The sequence below is a fragment of the Ceratosolen solmsi genome, unplaced genomic scaffold (genome assembly GCF_000503995.2).
Source record: "Ceratosolen solmsi marchali unplaced genomic scaffold, CerSol_1.0 scaffold28, whole genome shotgun sequence".
Taxonomy (NCBI): Eukaryota; Metazoa; Arthropoda; class Insecta; order Hymenoptera; family Agaonidae; genus Ceratosolen; species Ceratosolen solmsi.
Genome location: NW_011948429.1, coordinates 2,105,013 through 2,122,344, shown reverse-complemented (window position 1 = coordinate 2,122,344; position 17,332 = coordinate 2,105,013). Strand labels below are relative to the sequence as shown.

Below are 17,332 nucleotides of genomic sequence, written 5' to 3'. Positions count from 1 at the left end.
TTTATCCTTCGCCATAATATTATAATTTTTTATTTCAAAGACAATGCTTTTGTAAAGCAATATTAACCTAATGTCATATAAGCTCCATCTAGATTACAATATATGCACTTATCACAGTAATTAAAATATTCATAAAACAATCTATGCTAAATTATCACGATGAACTCATTATTCGGAAGATATCAAAATTTACTTATTTTTAGCCATTAAGAAAAAAGCAACTAGATGTTTTTTTTGTTTTTTTTTTTTAGAATAATTGTATAATTGTAATGATTAGCACATTTTTTAATGAGCCTTCCTTTACACCGATTAGGAATACATATATATATATATATATATAAATTGTAATTCGTTTTAATTAAATGTCGTCTATTTAATTTTTATGGCAAACATTGAAAACATGCTCATTAACAAATTATATAGTAGTGTGAAAACATTAAAATCTATCTTAGAATATAAATTACTTTAAAATATCTAACGTCGTTGATTTTGGAACTTTAGAAAGAGAAACGTTTGCTCGCTTCGATCATACAGTAACAAACTTTTTCTCATTTTTTATGAAATTTTGCTGTAATTCTTTTTATGAAAATACCATATTTTATAAACTGTAATTTCAAGATAATAATTAGTTAGTGCACATCTTTTCAGACTATTTATCAAGATATATTTTTACATTTTCAACTTACGTATTATTACGATTACCGACATTAGTATTACACGAACATTATTATTAGACCAATTATAATTCGAAATTACATAATAATATTATATATATATATATATATATATATATATATATACACAACAATAAATATCTTTAATGTTATATTGAATTAATTCAATCATTTTAATTTAAATTAAGTTTTCTTCTATTTCAGATATGTATACATTAAAAATACGTTTAATACAGATTAATATAAGAAACGATAGTTATTTTATTTAATAAGTCATTTCATTTAATATGTGTAATGTAAAGTACACGTACGTATACATGAAAACCACGTGAACAATAATATATCTCTAGTATAAAACATTTTTTGACCTACATATGAACAATGATAAATGCTTACAACCGTTCGTAAATGATCTACGTCTTTCGTGTCCTAGGAAAAAGAAAAAAAAAAAGAGAGAAAAAAAATTTGAATTTTCCGAAAAAACGAAAAAAAAAAGAAGTTTTTTTTTTTTCTTTTTCTTTTTTTAAAGCAATATTTCATTATATTCTCCTTTTATCATTTTCTACGACTATATACGTAAAAAACTTAAAAGACTTTCAAAAAATAAGAAATATTTTTAAAGCAGCTATCTAAATAATTATTCGTCCATCGAGTTTCACAAAAGGATCTCTATAGATTTTTTGCGGCGAGCACCTAAATGTACTCATACAAAGTACATATTTTCGTTAAAAATTCACCGTATTTAAGACGTCTGTATAAAGCCGTCCCCTTATCTTTATTCTACATAGTCGTCTAGACGAATCGTGTCAAAAGCCACAGCTGACAATGACGATTTTACCCGATTTAAGAATTATTAAACCTCTGAAGTCGCCTTACCAACATTTTACGTAAAAATTCAATTTTCAAGCTTATCTGAAAATTATAACCCACGCTATCGCCCTAAAATTGAATACCACCAGATATTCTAACTTGCCCGAAAGTTTTTCTTTCAGCTATAATAATACGGATGTAAAAGCCTGAGTTATCTCGACGATATTTCAAGATAATAATCCGCTACACGTGTATGTACAATATAGACTGTAAAACGGCTTGTAATTAAGAACGTTGACGTTTAAAATACAAAATACTGTATTTTCTAATGGCAGTCACATGCGAGTATTGCATTTCCCGCTCGACAAACGGTGTTTCCTCCAATCGTGTGTCCCTCCACTCGATCCACATCTTCCACTTGATCTACGCCTTCCAATCAATTCGGCCCTCTCGCATTTCTCCCTAGAAACCAATGAAATCCGAGTCGAGAAAATCGGTTGACTCGCGTGTACCACGACGACGTCACGTCCCGTATTGTATGAGTCACTCGGTGGTATTACGAAACACGAAACTGCGACTAAGTTTCATCGTTGTAGTGATAAAACATCGCATACGATACTATTCGCATTCGGTAGTTAGTACCACATTACATTAATACTCGTCATCGATGCTTCTTTATGATGTTCTTATTTTTTTCTTCATGCCTTACTTTTCTGGGGCTTGTTCGTTTCGAGTTTATTTTTCTGTTCGTTTTGTTTTTATTTATTGCTTTAAACAGCATTATTTTTTTAACGATAAATATTTTTAAGGATTGTTTCGATAGTGTGGACTTTTACAATATGTTAATTTTTGCATAATGACCATTATTATATTATCTGCCTCCTGTCTGCGTTATTACCTAGTCGAGTAATTAGACATCCAATGTGAAATATGAAATAAGAATTCTTATTTCTATTCTATTTTCATATAATATTGGCATTACACAATAAGAGTAGAAAATTATTGTTTCGGTATTATTGCCTTGAGATAAAGATAATTAACAAAATTAAAGAATTTGCTATTGGCGATAAAATGTTGTTAGCGTAACGCTAGTAACGCAGTCATAACTGTAAATCAGTATTAAATTTCAAATTGGATGAAAAACTTTTTCAACCTTTGTAGATTAAGTCCATTCGACGTTAGTACATTAATCTTCGAATTAGCAATAAATAATATTGCTTTCGCTAAATAAATTTTATTAAAAAAAAAAAGCATCCAGTAATAATTAGTGATATAAATTGAAATATTTTTAATTACGGCAAATCATTATATAACATTATAAACAAATAAAATAATAATAATTGTATGAAAAATACGTGTTATGACGAAATATTTGTCAGATTGCTCTGTAGACTAATGAAATCTAATTTAAGAGGTTAAACATCGTACTATTAAATAAATATTTTCATAAAACGATAAAAAGATTATTGATCAAACATTATAGTAAGCGTAATTTCACAACATTAATAACAAATCTTTCTCAGAGAAAAAACTTAAATAATTTTAAAAATAGTTTTTCCAATAATTTACATAAGTTACTGAAAACTATTCATTTCTCTATAAAATGTAATTTACGTCGTTTTAACGAATGGATTTAAATTCTCACTAATTTTTATCTATCCGATCTTGTTTTAATTTGATTATTCATAGTTTGAATTTTTAATGTATATTTTTTCTTCGACAACAAACGAACAAATTTAAATGTATATTTTCAATTCATATTTCATCATAAAAAGTTTATTATAGTAATAATACATGATAATAATTTACTTTAATAATTTATTTGTTGCTTATTAATTTAAAAACTGGCATCGATATTAATGCAATAGTCTCATTGAAATTAGCTTAATTAGCATAATTAGTTACAACAAATTCATTATTATTTAAAATTAAAAATATTATTTTTCCAAATTTTCAACTAAAAGACACTTTAATATTAATATCGATATTAAATTTATAGTTTTATATAATAATGTAAATAAAAGGCGAGTGGTTTCATTTATTATAAATATACATTAATGACATAAAATGAATTAAAATATTAATACGAATGATGATTTGATAATGTTTGATAATGATTATATGAGATTTTCATTAAATTTTAAATAAAATTTAGCACAGGGGTTGTTGTGATAGCAGTAATCCACTTACTCTGTATTTAAGCAAAAAATAGTTTATTCCGAAAATAACAATGGCATTATTTCTGGTTTAATAAAAGAAAAATATATATTGATTAAATGATATTATTTAATAAAGAAGGCTTCCATAAAATAAATTCTATAATCGTTTTATGCCCTCTTATTAAATAGATATTCGATCTCATAAATTGAAAAGTCAATTACCCACGACATTTTTATTTGACTTAATTGTAATTATAATTACATTATAAAGTATATAAAGCGATTTGCCTCGTCATAATAATTAATTTACATGTATTATCAATGAAAGAATGTAAGAGTGAAGAAACAGAGAGAATATTTGATTGAAAGTAACCATGTATTTCAGACATTTACCATTATAATTTTATGTTGGATAGATAGTTGGCTATTGGATAATTAAGTACATAGAATTATCTACTCGTATAAAAATACATAAATTGTTTAAAAGTATTTATTCGAAAGGATAATCCACTTGTCGATTCGAATTTCCCATAGAAAGTGAAACCAATGAAATTACCAAATTGCATGCCAAACTTATCTACGAATGCTCAATACTAATAACTCAAAACATTCCCCCTCTTGCTTCGCACCACCGGCCACTTGGATCTCGTCCTTCGTCCCTGAGTGATAATTACAAAACGCGGCGCGTCCTGGACAACCGGCCGAATAAAGCTCCCGAGTACCACGAAGGAAGCTGGATTTACCATCCAAGTCCTCGTTACTACGGTTGCTCTTTCAGGCGGATGCCACGTAATTAATTTCAATTTCAGTGTCAAGGAATAATCGCCAACCAGTCAATTGACGCGATGATGGTACCCACTGACGAATTATTTAACTCGGGTACATTACATATCGGCAGTGCCTTAATCCATCCAACTTCCCCATCTATTTCCCGTGATCGACATACCAAAGGGAAATATATCGATGCGAAAGGAGGCGAAACCTGGCCTTTCAGAATTTTAACGTTTTTCAATTGTTAATTGCTGAATTACATCTAACAAACGTTAATCCAATTTGTTTCTGACGACATAGTCGTTATTCTTGAGAGAGAGAGAGAGAGAGAGAGAGAGAGAGAGAGAGAGAGAGAGAGATTTACTAGAAATAATATATAATTGATAAAACATGCTTTTATAATATATTTTTAAGGATGGTTTTGTGCATTGAGATACTTGAAGCAAAGTAAATTAAGCTTCATTAAAAATAACGAGCTATTTTCAGTTTAAATGTATTTAAAATTGATATGTGATGACAATTAATGTAACATAGTTAATAAATATACATGATGATTAATTCAATGATGTGAAAGTATTACACTTTATTCGCTGCCGACATGTATATGTATAATTGTCCATGATAAGCTTAGTACTTGAATTCACCTCTTACGTTGAATTCTATGATTAAACTATTATTATTATTATTATATTAAAAACGATAGTAGAAGTGTATTTAAGAATAAAATGTTGTGTCACACAAGCGTCAAGTAATAAATAAGAATTTGTACATATTACACTTACCAATTAATTAATTACTCGGGGCAATAACATTATTGGAATTATTCATAACTACATATTTTCAAAGATATATTGGAAAATTTAAGCAATTAAGTTATATTTTAGATTATTCTGTTATTAATGTTATGCGTTTCGATATAGATGACTCTGTGGAAGATTTAGATTTAGATTTTCTCTGTGGCAAAAATTAGGTAAAAAACTAAACAATACAGGAATTGACTTTTAGCACGAATTCAATATAAAGTTTCTTCCTCTCCCCCCCCCACCCCTTTCACTACGGAATTTTTCATCCATCAGACGACCGAGCCGGCTGCAAAAGGAAATGACATAATAAACTTTCCGTGCACACGGGAGTAAAGACGTTTATACAATGTCGGCATTTACATTACGAAAAATTAACTGACGTAATGTTTCTCGTATACGGCTGTCTAAAAATGCACAGATTATATTATTTCCCGTAAATTCAATGTTCCACTCTACATAATAATATTGAAGAATAAAATACGAAGAGGCATATGTGAAATGCCATACGTGTCATTTGCTTATAATTGTTCCATTGAAGTTCTTTGTGAGGCGACGATTATGCCACGACATTTTAAATATGAACGAAGATTTAATCACGAATGCTTGGATCGATCGATTGAGCCACGTGGAAGCAATTGCAACAATGACTATAATAAATGGAAATGCCAATGTCAGTATATGAATGCCGACCTGACTAGCTAAGAAATGATTTGAAAAAATTAATTTGAAGCAATTAATCAAAATTAATCACGATTAATCACAATTAATCTTACAACGACAGTTCATAATAAAATGCCCAAGTATAATAAGCAGTGATGGTGGTTATGCGCGGCGGGCAGTAAGGTGCCGGCGGTTATTTGACAAGGATCGACGTTAAGACAAGGACGATAAACAACGTGATCAACGACAGATCCGCTAAAGCTCTGGTCGATCGTCTGTCTCCGAGTCATTGGGCTTCGGGAACGAAACAACAATCGACTGCATAATAAGCGGATAATAATGATAAGCGAAGGGGGACGTCGTCGGAGCGGCCAAGTAGGCATACGCACAGGTAATTTACCTTGCTCGGGAGGTGGGGGCGCCCTCTGGGGACACTCAAGTGGAAGCTGTTGGAACGATTCTGGAATGATTGAGAGTTTAGGAGTCTTGGAGGCCCCGTTCGCAAGGGCCTCCGTGGCGCAATCGGCTAGCGCGTTCGGCTGTTAACCGAAAGGTTGGTGGTTCGAGCCCACCCGGGGGCGGATTTCTTTTTTATTTCCCGGCCAGCTTGGCGGGCAGGGGGGGGGGAGGTGGTGGTGGTGGTGGTGGTGGTGGTGGTGGTGGTAGCAGCTCTTCCTTTTTATTTCCTGGCCAGCTCGGTGGGGTTAGCGGGAGCGCAACAGGTGCCCCACCGCCGCTGTTTGTGTGCGAGGGTGGCGTGGCGAGAGCGAGAGAGTCCGGTCCGATCGTGTCTGTGTATATTGACGAGGCGCGGGGCGTCATGGTTGACGGATGACGACGACGGTGACTCTCGGGGGAGAGGCCGATGAATGACCTCTTGGAGGGCCAGGGTGTGTGTGTTTTTCTTCTTTTTTTATACTCGGCTCGGTTTGGCTCTTACTTGCGGCAACAACAGTCGGCCTTAGCACAATAATCGGGGAGTGCATTTGTTTATTTATGCACCCGTGACGCTTTCGTTAGTGCATACTTTTAGATGTCGTTAGGAAAACACAGTATTGGCAATTCTTAAATATACCCAATTATTTATAATAACGAGATCTTGTAACTGCACTATAATAATCTTCCGGTATTATCTCTATGGATATGATTACTTATTAATTGTCTGAAAGTAGAAATAATTTTTCCGTAAATTTATTTAATATATCGAGCGTATGTCGTAATGCTTAAACAACGAGGATAGACAAATTTCAAATATTTGCTATTATGGTATTTATGGTGCAGACGTTGTAAATTTATGAAGAATCGCATGAGACTTGTCGGTTACGCGGGCGTCGATAAAGTCACTCGCTTTAACTGAAGGCTAATGTGTTTGTTTGGATTAGTAGTGGTGAATATGGGCGGGGAGTTGTCGTTAACGTTAACGATAACGGTGAAATTAAGCAAAACGTGATTTTTGTCGAACGTGGATGGTTTGTGCCGTTGCCCTCGTATTGCGAGTCGTAAAATAACCGTATAAAAATAAACTAACGATCGTGACATTAATTGAGATGGAAAAAATCTTGGGAACACGTGGTTAAGGCGTGGCGCTGCCTAGACTGAGATTTTGAATAACTCGTATTTTGGTCACAAGGTGGCGACGACCAGTGAATTATATTTGTGCATCATAATATAGAAGGTAGAGGTTATTTGAGAGACGGGACAAGTAGGTATTCTTTGTCATTCAGTAGGGTCATCACTGATCCACTAAGCATATGATGATCGACGTAAATGATTCGTGATTAAAATCAATCTCCTAGCATCTGTAAACTATCGCAATGGATGACTAGTGAATCGAGTCTGATGCTTTAACTGGATAGACCCACTGAAAATTGTGGAATAATTACATAATTTTTTTTAATAATTAGTCATTCTCGTTATTTTACACGATAAATTAAAGAAAATAAACTTTGCGGATTATATTCGCGCGCTGATATTATTATTATTAATTATGTAGATGAATTTTTACCGTAAGATTTGTTTTAAAATATTCTTTCTTTTGAATATTATAAAAGTGGATATAATATAATTTGTTAATAGAAAGGTGGAAGACATTGTGTTTTATTGCGATGTGGGAATTCTCATAACCGAATGGGGGTGAAGGGGGGGGGGATGAATAAGGAATAAACGAAGATAGAAAATTTATTTATTATAATAGGGTATGTGTGAACTGTTTAAAATGAAATGTGTTGTGGTGTTGTGGGGGTGGTACGTCTTTAAATTTCAATTATTGTACGAAAATATTTATTATGTGTATTATTATTGAATAAATAATTTTAATGTTATTATAGTATTTTTATTAATATGATTTTTTGGAATTTTTATTTTTATAGTTAGTGTTGGTGGTAGTACGTACGTCTGCGTTAGAAAAATTAATCTACAATTAAATGAATATAATAATTCGACGAAAATGCACAGTTGTGTAAGAAATGTTAGAATTTGCTTTGCTTATATAAATAAATTATTAAGAATATATTTTCTTTTTTAGTGTACAATTTTGTTCAACATTATTCAGAAATTTATTGTTTAGAAAAACATTGGTATTACAATTGAAAATTGAAATTTTTAATACACATAGATAATATTTAAAAAGTATAATAAATAAATAATTCAACACATGAGAATTTGTTGTATAACGTTGTTAAACGTTGATTGTACGATGTAGAATTATAATCTATGAAGTTATTAAACTAAATTATAATGTTATAAAAATAATTTGATAAAAGACAATAAATTACAACAATTTTGAATGTTCATATATTTTTATATATTCATAAATTTAAAACAAAAACAAACAATGTATTAATTCGTATGAAAGTCTCACATAAATATATTGTACGGCATCCGAAAAAATCATAAACATTATTAATTTAATTTTTCTCTCCTTTTTTTTCTTTTTGTTTGCAATTAAATGTTAACTCCATCCCTTACATAATAAGACAATATTTCGCACTCTTCATAAGTATCAAACAAAGCTAAATTGTTTACAGCCTTTATACCGTTGACCTGTTATTTAAAAAAAAATAATAATAAAACTAATATCTCTTGGAAAGTATCTCGTTATTTAAATAAAAAGTTATTATATCGAATGAAATGAATATAATAATGTAACCACGCGCCATTATAAACAGTTTATGAATTATGAATTGAGCTTTAATAATGATTTATCATCGATTATCGAGTGTTTCAAAAACAGATTCTTATCGACTCCCCTCCTATCTCGAATCATTAACCGTCAGCAACAGACATTGGATAAAAATTTTAAATAATGTGAGCCGATTCGAATGGAGGTCTCGGTGCAATGGTTGGAACATCATTAGTAATAACTCAATAAAACACATAATTCATTGGTTTTTTTTTTCTTCTTTTTCTTCTTTTTTTTTTTCTTTCTTTTTCTTACAATTATATAAATTTGTAAAGGCCTGATTATAATTATTCTATTAATTATTGGATTAATTGCAATATTTTATTTAAGTTGCTTATAGACGATCCTAAATTTACTTTTACTTACCAGCAATAGTAGGAAACGTGAAAGAGGCCGTTCGCTAGTAATTTAGCGATAAAAATTCAAATAATTATTTAAAGCTCGTGGCATGCGTAATTAGAATTGTGCGTTGTTTGAAATATTGCAATGCTCAAAGTCGTTTAGTTAAATCTCCCGGATTGTTTATTCACCTACGCCAATAATAATAAATAAATAAGAGCCATCGTTACAAGCTGTGGCATTGTATCAGCTTTATAATTATTAATTATTTATAAATTGAAAGCTCATTATATCATGAAACTGCTGCCTCGTTTCGTTAAAATGCAAAATGCCAGCACAGCTTTCGTTATTATCAGCATCGATTACAGCGACTTTACGATCCAACGATAAATCACCAAGCCTATCCCTTTAAATCGTTATCATTCAATCCGGTCGAAGCAAAGGTGTAGGTTAAGCAGGTATTTCAATATGAGACGTTAAGTGATTGCAATTATAAGTAGACATGTTAAACAAATACAGACGCTTCTCCGTGGACGAGTGGATTTTTATTTTTACCTTGGGCTTTTCGCTATGATTGCAGAAGTTAAGGGAGAGAGGGAACGATCGATCGACTGGCCGCGCAGTGGCACATTTTCAACTTTTTATTCAACACTACTGTTTTGGTTTTTTTTTTGCTTTTGTTTTGTTATTTAATGACACCGAGCTGCAACGCTGAATGTTTAATAGAGTTTGACACTCGGCCAAAAAGCTAATAAGGCACTTGTTGTCGAAAGGGCAATTAACAATAAGCGACTGCCGATAATTAGCCGACTCTAGCTAATGTCTTTTCCGCAGACTACTTCTTCCTTTCTTTTATTTACCTCCTACCCTCCTGCCCTCCCACCCTCCTACACCACGCTGCTTTTGAAAATTGCTTTCGCTCCAGGCTCTCTCCACTCATTTTGTAATTTTTATCTTCTCTTGGCTCTAGATGAAATAGTATGCAATAAAGTCAAAGGTTAGACAAACGAATCCCGCACATCGTGTAGAAATGTCCGATGGCGTTTGTTGGAAAATCGCTATTCGCACATTGTTTATTGGCTTTATAATTGCTAGCATTAGGGTACGAATAATCTTAATATTAATCTAATAATCTTTTATTGAATTCTAAATGTGTAGTTGACTTGAATTTCCATAGCCAAATTTTCGTGGCAACATATCGTCCAATTATAATTTAATATGCTACTCTCGTACACGTTCCGATACGTCGCAATGCATAATTAATTATTCAATTTAATTAATATCCGGCGATTTGAATAATTTATTGATAATATATAAAACATATTAAATGTTTTATAATCGATTAAACATTTCAGATTCATTTATAATTCGGGTAAAATCACATTTCATTTCCCTTTATTCTAGAATCGTATCGAGTAATAATAGAATTTTTAACCGAAAAAATTATACGATAGATAAATTAATATCCAATTAGTTTAAAAACAAAAACAAAAAACAAAAAAAAAAAACAAAAAAAAAAGCTAACATTAAAAGCTGATTTTCTTTAGAGAGTTAAGCATTTGTGTGCATAGTACAACAATGATTAATTAGCGCGTTGACGATTATATTGAAAATGACATATAATTATATAAAATAATATTGATATGGCATTTAAAAATAATAAACTGTAATGAAAATAAATATCTCGTATAATGAAGTGAGATGCAAATATAATAATGAGCTTAATGATTTTTAAATATGCGTCGTCGCTGATGTGGGTAGTATTTTAAAATCAATCACTTGGCCGAAGGCGTTGGGTCGGTGCACCCTTAAAGTAAATCAAATAACGAACGTAATTTTCGAGACGACCATGTACAACAAATCAATGAAAGCATTTATATTATAAGGACGGAGAACTAATTAATAATAACGAAAGTTCCGCAGTCCCTGAAGATTTTAGAAATTCAGGCACGCGTTCCACTAGACCAAATTAATTTATGTCTTTTATTCTTAATTAGAAGTTTCTAAAAGTTTTTCTCAAGTAAAATTCTTTTAGCATGACTTTATAATGTTCGAGTAATCAATCATTCTTAATTAGTAGCTTGTACAATCAATAACTTCATGCAATGACTATGAAAAATTTTAATTCCTACTTTACCAAGTGATTGTAAGGTAGCAGCTACCTCCAAGCTTTAATATAATCATAAATAAGAACTTATTTAAATATTTTACTCGGCATTTATTCATTCGCATCTCATCTTTGAATAAATCAAATCTTAAAAATTACAATGAACAATATTACTTATCAAAGTGTATGTGTATTATCCAGAGAAAAGAATCGATCTAAGGGATTTTCGACTGACAATATTGTAATAAATATTTCGTATGCGTAATACATTACCCGTTAATACAGAATAGAGAAGTCATTTTCATTTAAAAATTTTACCTGCTCATAAGTTTGTGTAATACGTCGCAAAGTAATACTACAATACATCTCCATTATTAAGTTAAACGAAATTTACATAAAAATACTAATACACTAGTTGAGTAATTTTTCTCAACGGCAAGTTTTCTAAGATATGTTTCATATAATTTACAACAACAACAACAACAACAACAACAAAAAACAAAACAAAAAAACAAAACAAAACCAAAACAAAAAAAACAAAACCAAAAAAATTCGAAATGCTTTTCGAAATGAAAAATAAAAAGTGTTTATTAAATATTTATTCTTCATTGCGAGATTCCTATAATTGTGCACTACTAGTAGTAAGTATTGATGATACGGTGTAAGCAATTTACCGAAGAAAACAAAGGAAAAATGTAATTTGTAACATTTGTATATATATATACAAATAATATATATATATATATATATATATATATATATACAAATAACAATTTGTAAATTGTTATGGGCGTGAAACAGAGCTCGATACGTTTAAAAGAATAAAGAGCCAAGGAACTTTTGTGGCTGGTGCTCGATAGTGAAAAAAGTTTCTGCAATAACAATTTCATTTCTACTCTTTTCTCTTCACTCGGCCCGAGTTTAGGTTTATATTTTAGGTAGAATCGTGGAAACGTAGACGGTACTGTTTCCCATCCCGCTACAAATGAGGTCTCGTCTCTGTCACCGAGACTGCAGCTGTTACCAACCTCCTTTCCTTTCCTTTTGTCTCTGTCTTGCACTCGCCTCTCTCTCTCTCTCTCTCTCTCTCTCTCTTTTATTTTCCATTCTTTTAAGCAAACTTTTTCATTTCCATTGATTTTTTCCATCCTATCTGGATAATAGCGCCCTTTTGTTATTATTACAGCGTTTCTCACCACTCAATTAAAGTATTCGAATTTTATTCGTGTTTCGTTAGCAGATTCTTTTACATCTAGATCAATTTTAATTGTTTCTCTTGTGTTCCTTTACTTAAGGACCTCTTGTCTTTTTCTATAAAAATGCTAAGCTTCACTCTTTTATTCTGTATATTCGTCCAGTTAAATATAATAACTTCAATATCTGAATAAATATTTCATAATAAATTGCCTAAATATTATTTACTTTTTATTATTATTATATGATTAATTCGTGTCTTAATGCGAATTATAAATGGTAGTGAATTAATTTGATCGGATTTAATTAATAGGTAGTTTATTTTTTTTTTTTTTTTTTTTTTTTTTTTTTTTTAAAAAACTAGTCAATTCATCAGATCTATAATAAAATTATGTAACATTCAAACAATCATTTTTACGAAATAGCGAATACAAATTTGATAAGTACCATTCGATTATAAAACGTGTATGATAATAAAAAAATTTAATTTAAGAAAGGGTACTCTTTATTCTAACAATCGTTGATTTTATTGTTTTTGTACTGAGTTAATTTATGAGATAAAGCTAGTGAATAAATTTTTTATACAAACAAAAATAATAAATGTAAAAACAAAATTAATGAAAAAATTAAGATTCGACTAACCTTGATGTACACATATATACGACTAAAAATATAAATTCCATATTCGCTGTTATATTAATGTAATATCCAATATGATATGAAGTTAACAATTTATAGATTAATATTTATTTATGCCAAAAATTCATATTAATTATTCAAGAAATAATATCGCATGATCATCTAATATGTATTTAATCATAACTATCTTATATACAATTCAATTATTCAATGCAAAATTTTTTTTTTTATTTCAAGAATGGTATGCAAATAATATTAAATCAAATGTTTATTTACGTCAAATAACATTCATAAAAAGTCATTACTTCATTAAAAATTCAAATAATATCTTACCTAAGTTATTAAGATATACTTATTTTAATATTAATATTTAATTTAATATTAATAAACTTATATACATTGCTTATTTCGTTATAAATAAATTTTTAATTTTACTTATAATTTGCTAAAATTAAATTAAACCATAATATAGATTATATTTTATTATATTTATCTTCACATATCGTGTAATTACTTAATTTCATTAAAATTATTATTTTAAGAAGTATGATCTTACACGTTGTATAATTATTAATTTAAAATGATATTGTGTACAAAATAATTATCAAAGTAATACATAATCACGTATAGTTATTTACAGTGCATAATAATTACATTCTATTATACATATTTGCGTGTGCGTGTATTGTATATTGTGTCACGGAATTTAATTTAATTTATCGAAAGAATTAAATTGAACGAAAAACCATCAATTATCCAAATAAAAAATTGCTATAAATATCTTTTCATTGATAATTAATCATGTGCATGTATGTACTTCAAATAACGAAAAAATCTCTCTCTCTCTCTCTCTCTCTCTCTCTCTCTCTCTCGTTTACGTTACTTTCCCAACGATTATCATCGAATGTCGTCGGTGCAACGGCGGGGGCGTAAATGCTCGAAATACTCTATGCCGTTCTATATTCTCTGTCGATTATCGTATGTTGCTGCGGTGAAGATGTTCGGTACTGTAAAGTCGTAACAACGAGCAACAAAGAGGCTCGAGTGCAAGTCGAGCATCGATTAAGCGTCGTGGTATGCCGTTGCGTCGTAAGGGAGGAAATGGTACGAGGGAGAAGAAGATAGAACGACGTCGTCGCTTATCGATGATGATTGGTTAAGGGAGTGGAGATTGCTGGCATCTACTTTTTTTTTGTGCAAGGATGCTTCGTTTGATTTTTTCCGATCGAGCTCATTTTCCAGCTTCATATTCTTTCTTTTCGTTTTTCTTCTATTACAGACATTAAAACCCTCGTTATCGAACGCTTTTATTATTTTCATTCCTAATCGCAGAATCGCTTTTTTCTAGTTCTTTCGTCGATTATACGTCAGAGAAAGGATGAATTTATGGTATAGAAAACGACAGAAACTAGGATGCAGGGAATATTTAAAAAAATTTAATACAAAAATATTAGAATATATTATATTAGATCTGAAAATATTGAAAAGACTTTTCTAATCATCAAACATCATTCATTGGCTGCATCCTAAGCAGTAACTTGCAAATTTATATAATCTACAACTAAGTTTTTGTATGTATTTAATACAATAACAAATATCGCATAAGCGATATTTAATAATTAGAATAATTAATATGAACTATTACAAATCAATTGTTCGATTGTAAATTAACGTAAACTATTGCAGCCTACTGAATTAACAAGTTTATAACACTTTGTTACATAGAAGTGCGTCGGAACATAGTTTGATTGTTAATAACTAATGATTAGTACTCAACTTTTATAAATATTGATTTATGATGATTAGCTTTTATACAAATTCAATTATAAATTGAGAATTTTCGAGAGCAAGAGACGAAACTTGATTTTCAAAAATTAATAAACTAAAAAATTATTATCGAATATCGAGAAGGCAAATCGATAAGTAAAGTTAAATTAATTTTTATTTTATCGTAAAGTACTTTGAAGGCTCATAAACTCTCTCTCTCTCTCTCTCTCTCTATCTCCGTATCTATCTATCTATCTATCTATTTAGCATTCGTATATGAAGAAATAGTGAATTTTGACTGAATAGTAGACGGGATTTTAATTTTTACCATTTTTAACAGATTGTGCTGAATTACTATTAAAATTGCAAAATGTTTATAAGATTATTTGTGCAGTAAATTTCATTTTTTCGTCCTTCTAATTATTCGTTCTGGTTGAAAGAACTTCATAAATAAAGTGAAATAGAGCTTTAGTTTTCTCTTTTGATTTAAATGTGATCCAGGAGTTCATTATATTGAATATTTTACTGAGTTCAAAGTATAGGAACGCTCGCTTAGTGCAAAGTCATTTTTATTATCATCGCTTAAAACCAAGTAATTACCGCCGTGAGTAATATAGAGTCGCGGTGATCCCCCCGCCCCGCCCATTCCGATAAATTAGAGGAAAGAACGAGAGCCGTTGTGTCGAGAAATTGAAGGAAGGCGAAGGAATCTCGTGAAATGAACTTTGACTCGATCCTGAAATCTCACAGCCTCGTCAAGATAAAAATTTGCGAGCGTCGGACCCAGCGACTTCACGATCTTGGGATAATCGACTCGTGCACTAGGGGAAGCTCACTCGCGACAAGGACGAGGCCAAGGGTAAAGCGCTAAGCTGCCAATAATCAGTGGGCCGCTAGAGGTTCCAATAATTCATCCGGTCCTGCCCAATTGCTATTTATCCTCACATTTGCAAAATGAAAATGCTGCGCTCTGTATTTCAGTCTTTATTATTTTGGAGCTGAGAGGCTACGGTAACAAACTACGGAGATTAAATTAATATCTCTAATGTAATTTTCTATGAATCTTGACGAAGGGGCCAGTGCCGAGATTCTTGGAAGTCGTTTGGCAACGCGAAAAAATAGATTCCGTTCGAGTCGAGGCTGGACAGCCCCAAATAGATCTATATAAGAAGAAAACAGATCTTGAAGCAACAGGATAATACAGGCTGGATTAATTGACATTTGAGCGAGCAAATGGATAAGATTTACGATCAGTTCCAATCCTTTGAAAAACTTATACACTCATATACCAAACACAATAAAATAAATAAAGACCTTGATAAGTACATGGTTGCGTAAGCCGTTGTCGTCGGCTAACGTATAATAAGCAAAAAAACTTGACAAATTGACAAATTGATCATAACATGTTCTTAGCGAGATTAGGCGTCAAATTAACGAAATATTTGATAAAATATAATGAAGATTCGCGAAGGAGCACAATACTAAAATAATGGAGCAATTAAAAGAAGTCGCTCTCGTTAACTACTGATAATCTGTAATCCGAGCCTCAATGGCCGACACTAAGGACCTTAATGTAAACAATCTACTATTCGCCGTAACAGAGTTGGCTGTCACGGAATCCGGGATAATGCCCGTATATTTGTAAGCTGACCTATCACATTTTTCGGGTATAAAAACGGAAGATCATTCCCGGCGATCTCACGATCTAGTAAGCCATTTGATTCGATCACTCTCTAGTCGCACATACACGAGGTCAGCGATCACTGTCGAGAGATCCAAATGTAGCGCCCTATTGTTTTATGAGCCTAGGTATGGAGTGTTTTCTCGAAGGCGACGTATAGTGGGGGCGAGCGAGGTCTTTTCCTACATTCTTAACACGGCAAATTACACGATTGTCCTCGTAAAATAATGGAATTGCATATAGAAATCGAAGCTGCAATCGGCGAATCGATATTCCAAGTTGGAGCTGATAAGCCACTCGGTAGAGCTGTCCTCCGTAACATTGGGCAAATTTCAGTTTGTGTTATTGCGTGTCGGTAAGGGATAATAAAGGGTCGTGAGAGTAATATTTATGATGCTACAATCTCGGGAATTGTCGGTTTTGCTTTTTGCAGTCTTGAATGAAATATGAAAATTAGTTGGCTTTTAAATCATTTGTATCGATTAAAAGTACGTGGCTTCCCTTTGAATTTTCTGGCACGAATGTAGGACAGGAAGCGAGCGGGTCA

At 31.3% G+C, this 17,332-nt stretch overlaps 1 non-coding gene across 1 annotated transcript; it reads left to right on the top strand.

Annotated features, from left to right (window-relative positions):
• Window positions 1–6,384: 6,384 nt before the first annotated feature.
• Window positions 6,385–6,458, top strand: TRNAN-GUU (transfer RNA asparagine (anticodon GUU)). The gene has a single exon. It is a non-coding gene; the product is annotated as a tRNA-Asn (tRNA).
• The last annotated feature ends 10,874 nt before the right edge of the window (window positions 6,459–17,332 follow it).